Source organism: Miniopterus natalensis, chromosome X (genome assembly GCF_054644295.1).
Source record: "Miniopterus natalensis isolate mMinNat1 chromosome X, mMinNat1.hap1, whole genome shotgun sequence".
NCBI classification, from domain to species: domain Eukaryota; kingdom Metazoa; phylum Chordata; class Mammalia; order Chiroptera; family Miniopteridae; genus Miniopterus; species Miniopterus natalensis.
The window spans coordinates 83932439-83940340 of record NC_142103.1 but is presented as its reverse complement, the minus strand read 5'-3'; positions in this window follow the sequence as shown (position 1 = coordinate 83940340).

The following is a 7902-nucleotide window of genomic DNA, read 5'->3' as shown; positions in this document are numbered from 1 at the left end:
GACTTCATCAAGTCATTTTATAGGACATCTAGATTATTTGATGTACTTTGTGATGACTTTTTATTCACTGAGGTACTTCTGTAGTTTTAGCATGATTTATTTAGATAGTTGCACCATTATCTTTAATATTTTATCGTGTACTTGAATTATAAGTCTCACTATCATATAAAATTAATATCTCTAAGGTTATTAGAGAATTTTCTGTTATTATTGATAGTGCCAGATCTTTCTGTTTCACTAATATTTATCCTAGGCTTACTTATATTTCTTTTAACTTGTTGATTTATGAAAAGTCAGTAAGTCATTTCATTGTGTACTCCAGAGGTTGGCAAATAATGCCTTACTGCCTATTTTTGTATAGCCCATGAACTGAGAATAGGCTTTATACTTTTAAATGGTTGAAAATATTTAAAAGAAAATTTCATGACACAACTTCAATTTCAGTATCCATAAACAAAGTTTTATTAGAAAGTAGGCACACAGATTTATTTCTGTGGCTGCTTTTGTGCTATAACAGCAGAGTTGAGTAGTTGTGACAGAGACCGTATGGCTCACAAAGCTTAAAATATTTACTTTCTGGCCCTTTACAGAAGGAGTTTGTTGACCCCTGATAATATAGCAACAGATGTATCATTGATAAACTACTAAAAGACAAGTGTTTGTAAAGTGCTTGTCTTACATAGGCAGTCATCATTTAAATAATTCCTGTCCTCTTTTCCTGACTTATTTTTTTTTCTCTTTGGTATGTACCACTATTTATCATGATTTAACATATTAGACATTTTGATTGTTTAAACATGCATAGGTTAAACATCCATTGTATATATGTACCACTGCTTTTCTTCCCATTTAGAGTGTAGCTTTCATGAGGACAGGGATTTTTGTCTCTTTGTTTTGCTGCTGTATCCCCAGCATCTAGGTATGTAGTAGAAACACAATGTGTATTTTAATAGTCACACAGTATATATTTGGTGAATTGAAAAGATGACTGTGCTGAATCTGCTATATATTACTTTACCTAAAATCTGAGGATAATTGGACAGCAGACTGAAAGAAAGTGTACTTTCTTCATTTGCATAACTTGCCTAACTTTATTGTCCAGATTATAAAAGGTAAGCAGCCAAGGAATTCAATATATGACAACACTGAACATTTTTTTCAGTTATAGTGTATATTCATTGTTACTTTGTATTAGTTTCAGGTGTGCAGCACAGACAATCATATACTTTACAACATATTCCCCCCCCAAAATTCAAGTACCCACCTGGCACCAACATAGTTATTACAATATTATTGACTATATTCCCTGTACTGTACTTTACATCCTTTTGACTGTTTTGTAGCTACCAATTAGTACTTCTTAATCCCTTCACTTTTTCTACCCACACCCCCAAATCCCTCCCATCTGACCCCCCTAAATCTGTTCTTTGTATCTATGAGTCTCTGTTTTGTTTCTTTGTTTATATTGTTTGTTAGATTCCAGATATAAGTGAAATCATAGGGTATTTGTCTTTCTCTTTCTGACTTATTTCACCTAGTGTAATGCCCTCTAGGTTCATCCATGCTGTCACATATGGCAAGATTTCATTATTTTTGATGGCTAAGTAATACTCCATTGTATATATGTACCACTGCTTTCTTATCCATCATTTATTGATGGGCACTTGGGTTGCTTCTATATCTTGGCTATTGTAAATAATCCTGCAATGAACATAGGGGTGCATATATTCTTTCAAATTAGCCTTTTGGGTTTCTTCGGATATATAACCAGAAGTAGAATCACCGGGTCATAAGGCAGTTCCATTTTTAAGTTTTTGAGGACCTTTTATACTGTTTTCCATAGTGGCTGCATCAATCCCACCAACAGTGCACGGGGGTTCCCTTTTCTCCACATCCTTGACAACATTTGCTATTTGTTGATTTATTGATGATAGCCATTCTCACAGGTGTGAGGTGATATTTCATTGTGGCTTTAATTTCATTTCTCTGATGGTTAGTAATGTTGAACATCTTTTCATATGACTCTTGCCCATCCACTGCCCATTTTTTAATTGGATGTTTTTGGTGTTGAGTTTTATGAGTTCTTTATAAATTTTGGATATTAACCCCTTATCAGATGTATCATTGCAAACATGTTCTCCCATTTAGTGGGTTGTCTTTTTGTTGTTGTTTTTAAATGGTTTTCTTTGTTGTGTAAAACCTTTTTAGTTTGGTGTAGTCCCATTTATTTTTTCTTTTGTTTCCCTTGCCCAAGGAGATATGTCAGAAAAAATACTGCTAAGAGAAATATCAGAGATTTTACTGCCTATGTTTTTCTTCTAGGAGTTTTATGGTTTTAAGTCCTCTGCTTAAGTCTTTAATCCATTTTGAGTTTATTGTTGTATATAGAGTAAGAAGGTGGTCTAATTTCATTTTATGCATGCATCTGTGCAATCTTCCCAACCCCATTTATTAATTTACCCCATTGTATGTTCTCGCCTCCTTTGTCAAATAATAATTAATCATAAAGGCATGGGTATATTTCTAGCCTCTCTATTCTGTTCCATTGATCTATGTGTCTGTTTTTATGACAGTACAATGCTGTTTTGATTACTATGACCTTGTAATATAGTTTAATATCTGGTATTGTGATCCCTCCAACTTTGTTCTTTCTCAAGTTTGCTGAGGCCATTCAGGGTCTTTTTTGGTTCCATATAAATTTTTGGAATATTCTTTCTAGATCTGTGAAATATACCATTGGTATTTTAATAAGGATTGCACTGAATCTATAAACTTCTGTGGGTAGTATGGACATTTTGATGATATTAATTATTCCTATCCATGAGCATGGTATATACTTCCACTTATTTGTATCTTTTTCCTTTTCTTTCTTCAGTATCTTATAATTTTCCAGGCACAGGTCTTTTACCTCCTTGGTTAAATTTATTCTTATGTATTTTATTTTTGTGATGCAATTGTTAATGGGATTGTTTTCTTAGTTTCCATTTCTGATAGTTCATTATTGGTGTATAAAAGTGCAACTGATTTCTGAATATTTATTCTGTGTCCTGCTACTGTACTGAATTTATTTTTCAGTTCTAGTAAAGTTTTTAGTGAAATCTTGAGGGTTACCTATATACAGAATCATGTCATCCACAAATAATGACAGTTTTCCTTCTTCCTGTCCAATTTGGATATCTTTTATTTCTTCTTGTCTGACTGCTGTGGCTAGGACTTCCAGTACTATGTTAAATAAGAGTGGTATAAGTGGACATCCCTGTCTTGTTCCTGTTCTGAAGAGAAACACGTTTAGTTTTTGCCTATTGAGTATGATGTTGGCTGTAGGTTTTCCATATATGACCTTTATTATGTTGAGATATGATCTCTCTATTCCCACTTTGCTTAGAGTTTTTATTATAAATGAGTGCTGAATTTTGTCTAATGCTTTTCTGCATATATTGATATGATCATATGATTTTTATCCTTCATTTTGTTTAGGTAACATATCGCATACATTTATTTTCGGATATTGTACCAACCTTGAATCCCAGGGATAAATCCCACTTGATCATGTTGTATGATCTTCTTAAGGTATTGCTGAATTCTGTTTTCTAATATTTTGTAGAGGATTTTTGCACCTATGTTCATCAGGGATATTCGTCTCTAATGTTTTCTTTTTAGTGTCTTTATATGGTTTTGGAATTAGGATATTGCTGGCCTTGTAAAATAAGCTTTGGAGTCTTCCCTCCTCTTGAATTTTTTTGGAATAGTTTGAGAAGGATAGGTGTTAATTCTTTTTTGAATGTTTGATAAAACTCACCTGTGATGCCATCCAGTCCAGGACATTTGTGTGTTGCAAGTTTTTTTTATTACTGCTTCAGTTCCATTGGTTATAACCAGTCTGTCAGATTATTTTTTCTTCTTGATTCAGTCTTGATTGTATGTTTATAAGAATTTATCCGTTTCTTCCAGATTGTCCAATTTATTGGAATAAAGTTTTTTGTAGTGATTTCTTATGATCATTTGTATTTCTGTGGTATCAGTTTTTATTTTTCTTTAATTTCTGATTTTATTTATTTGGTCCTCTTTTTTTCTTGATGAGTCTTGTTAAAGTTTTATCAGTCTTGTTTATCTTTTCAAAGAACTAGCTCTTGGCTTCATTGACCTTTTGTATTGGTTTCCTTTTCAGGCTCTATTTTTCCTGCTCTAAATCTCTGCTCTGATCTTTATTATTTCCTTCTACTCAATTTGGGCTTTGTTTGTTGTTCTTTTTCTAGTTCCTTTATGTGTGTAAGGTAAAGATTTTTTATTTGAGATTTTTAGTTTCTTGAGGTAGGAAATTCTGCAATGCTATGAATTTCTCTCTTAGGACTATTTTTGCTGTGTCCCATAGATTTGGGGTTGTTGTGTTCTTGTTTTCATTTATTTCAAAGTACATTTTTATTTCTTTCTTGATATCATTGTTAACCCATTTATGGTTTAGTAACATTATTTAGCTTCAATGTCTTTGTGTGTTTTTCAGTTTTTTTCTTGTGGTTGATTTCTAGTTTCATACTATTATGGTCAGAAAAGATGCTTGATATAATTTCAGTTTTCTTAAATTTATCAAGACTTGTTTTGTGTCCTAACATGTGGTCTATCCTGGAAAATGTTCCATGTACATTTGAAAAGAATGTAGAGCAAGAGTGCTTTTAATGCTGCTGTCTTGTATAGGTCAGTGAGAGGAACATCATGTAAAAATATTAACATTACATGTATTTTTAAAAATATATCTTTATTGACTTCAGAGAAAGGAAGGGAGAGGGGGAGAGAGAGATAGAAACATCAGTGATGAGAGAGTCATTGATCGGCTGCCTCCTGCATGCCCCTGACTGGGGTTTGAGCCCACAACCTGGGCATGTGCCCCGACCGAGAATCCAACTGCGGTCTCCTGGATCCCAGGCTGATGCTCAACTGCTGAGCCACGCAGCAGGGTTTTTTTAAATTATTTCATATTATGGTATTCTGATTTTATAATTTATTAATTTTATAATATATTAGTAGGTAATATTTATATATTTTAATATATTTTTCTCAAACCTTTGTGTCAGTTATTATATTTGTACATTGAGGTTAATGTGCATAGCAAAGTGAATGACATATAGTAAGTATCTAAAATTTAGAGTAATTGAAGAATTAAGCAAACTCTTTGGGAATAGGTTGTTTTATGAATGCAGAGGTATTGTTTAGTGGTTTCCCACTATATTTAAAATAAAATCCAAACTCTTCCCCCAGTAAAGACTTGTATGATTTGACCATTCGTCTCTATCTTCAACTTCTATCTTCTCTCTTGCTTGCCATGCTGAAGCCATACTGAAATTGTTTAAATCTCTCTAATACCTTAAGTTCTTTTATGTATAATTTAAAAATATTATAACTTCTCATAGTCTTTATGCTCTTTTAGGGCAGCGGTCATATCTATCTTATTCACCATTAAATCCCCAGTACTTAGCAAAATTACTTATATGTAGCAGTAAGTCAGTTTGTTGAATGACTACATACATGATTGAAAGAGCACTGGACTTGGTGTTAGAAATCCTAGATTATAACCCTGGGACATATTCTGATCTGGATGCCAGGTTCACAAGTGTGTTTGTGAAGTCATTGAGATGTCACAGTTATAACATGAGCACTTTTGATGTAAATATATTGACAAGTTAAAAACAGCAATCCTGGGATACCCCCACTTACTAATTATGTAGATGTGAATGAGTCAGTTTATCTGAAATTTAGTTTTATCATTTATTAGTAGGTATTATTGTAACTACCTCATAAGGTCGTTGCATAAGATGACATACGTGAAAATGACTTATCATGTAGACACACAACATATACCAATTGAATGTTTATTATTTAAAGGATGTGGAAGAAGAGAAGGTGTGGAGGGAAAGTGCTCAGAAACCTAGTGGAGCAAACCTGTGTTTTCCAGAAGAGTCCTAAGCAACTGAAGAGAGCTGGGGCTTTAAGACACATCATGAAGAAAAAATGGACTTCATATCATCTCTAGAGTGTGCCACAGGTTGCTTAGACCCTCTTACCTTTAAAAATAGAAGGCCCTTGGCATTTGGGGAAGAGCAGGAGACTGGCAAATTACTGGAATAATTTATCTGAGCACAGCGGAGGACAGTGAAGTGACTGACCTACCTAACCAGCCATAACAGAGCCATGTCGCTGAAAAATAAAGCCAACATTGAAGTGCTTCTCTACAAATTAAAATGTATCCTGCAGCATTTCAAAACTAATAAAGAGCTAGATATAATTGAATCTCATAGCAATACTAGGAGAAGAATCACTGCCAGGATTAGGAGTTTCCAGGCTATGATGGTGACTGAAAGGCTGGCAAAAGAGGGGCAAGTGCATGTAAGGGACGTAAAAATGGGAAAGGAAGCTCTTAAAGAACTGATGGTACATATTCCAAACATAAATACTACATGCATCTGAAGCTAAAACTTTAAAATTAAATTTTATTTTTAAAAACTCAGCTTATAAAATATACATTATACTACCCTCTGTCTTAAGTAGTAATAGTTACACTTAATATATTGAATCAGATTGACAACTAGAAAATAAACTACCAGAACTAGATTGAAAGAAGACATTTGGGGAAAAGAAGATCTTTATCATCCTCATAAGTCCCACTTGCTGTGCATTTATGGTTATCAAGTACTATTCTAACTATTCTCATTCAGTCCTCCTTCAAAGCATATGAAGTTAGGGCTACCACTGATAACCCCAATATAGATAAAGAAACTGAGGCTTAAAGAGATTAAATAGCTTGGCCAAGGTCTGTTAGTAACTGGCACAGCAGGCCTCAAACCCGGGTACGTATGGTGGCAAAGCCCATTCTCTGACCTGCTGGTGGAACTCTTGTCAGGATGTATATAACTTGCCATTATTTAAGAGGCCATGGTACTGGAAATCTGCTCAGTGCCAGCATGCCTTCCATATAGAAGAAAATCCACACACAAAAGAAATCCTGAAACTGTAGACTGATGAATCTTAATTGAGTATAATGGAAGAGAGTATCGTTCTGTTACAGGATTGTAAGGTCCAAAGAAGCAGATAATTCATCCTTAACCAATTATATATATTTTTTGTTGTACATAAGATTTTTTAGGAGTAATCTGATGCTTTAAATAAATGGTGGGGAGATGAGAAATCATTAGATGATTTCTAAAATTTCTTTTGGCTCCAAAATTCTGAGAATCCAACCCCCTTGACTTCTTTCTTGATTCAAGTTATATTAATTTTGTTTCACACAATTAATACCTTGTTAGAAAATAATGAAATTTCAGAGCTCAAGAGATTTTAGCAATTATCTTGTCTAGTTTCCCAAACTGAGCTCCAAAGAATAGGACTCCTGAGAAATATTGATTGCTTACAAAAAAGGATTATGTAGGCAAATATATTGAGAGTATACTTTTGTCACATTGCTAATTAGCATTTTTAAGGTTCTGAAAAGCCTTATAATAAAGATACCTGTTTAACTTTAAGACAGCATTTCTTACATTTATTTGATCAGAGCCCTGTTTTTGAGTAATGCACCTTTGAACATCCTGCAGAAGTCAATTTGGGAAACACCCCCATCTAGTTCATCGCCCTCCTTTTGCAAGGAATTTGAGATAGAAAATGATTTTTCAGTGTGACATAACTAGTTACCAGGTATCAGTCTCATTTATTCCTTGATTGCCTCTGTTCATATATGCTAAAATTTCCCCCCAGCTTTTATTAAGATTTAATTGACATGTAACATTGCATAAGTTTAAGGTATATGATGTGATGGTTACAGGTATACCATATATTGTGACATAATTGCTACAGTAAAATTAGTTAACAGATCATCACTTCACATAGTTATAATTTTTTGTGTGCATGTTGAGAACT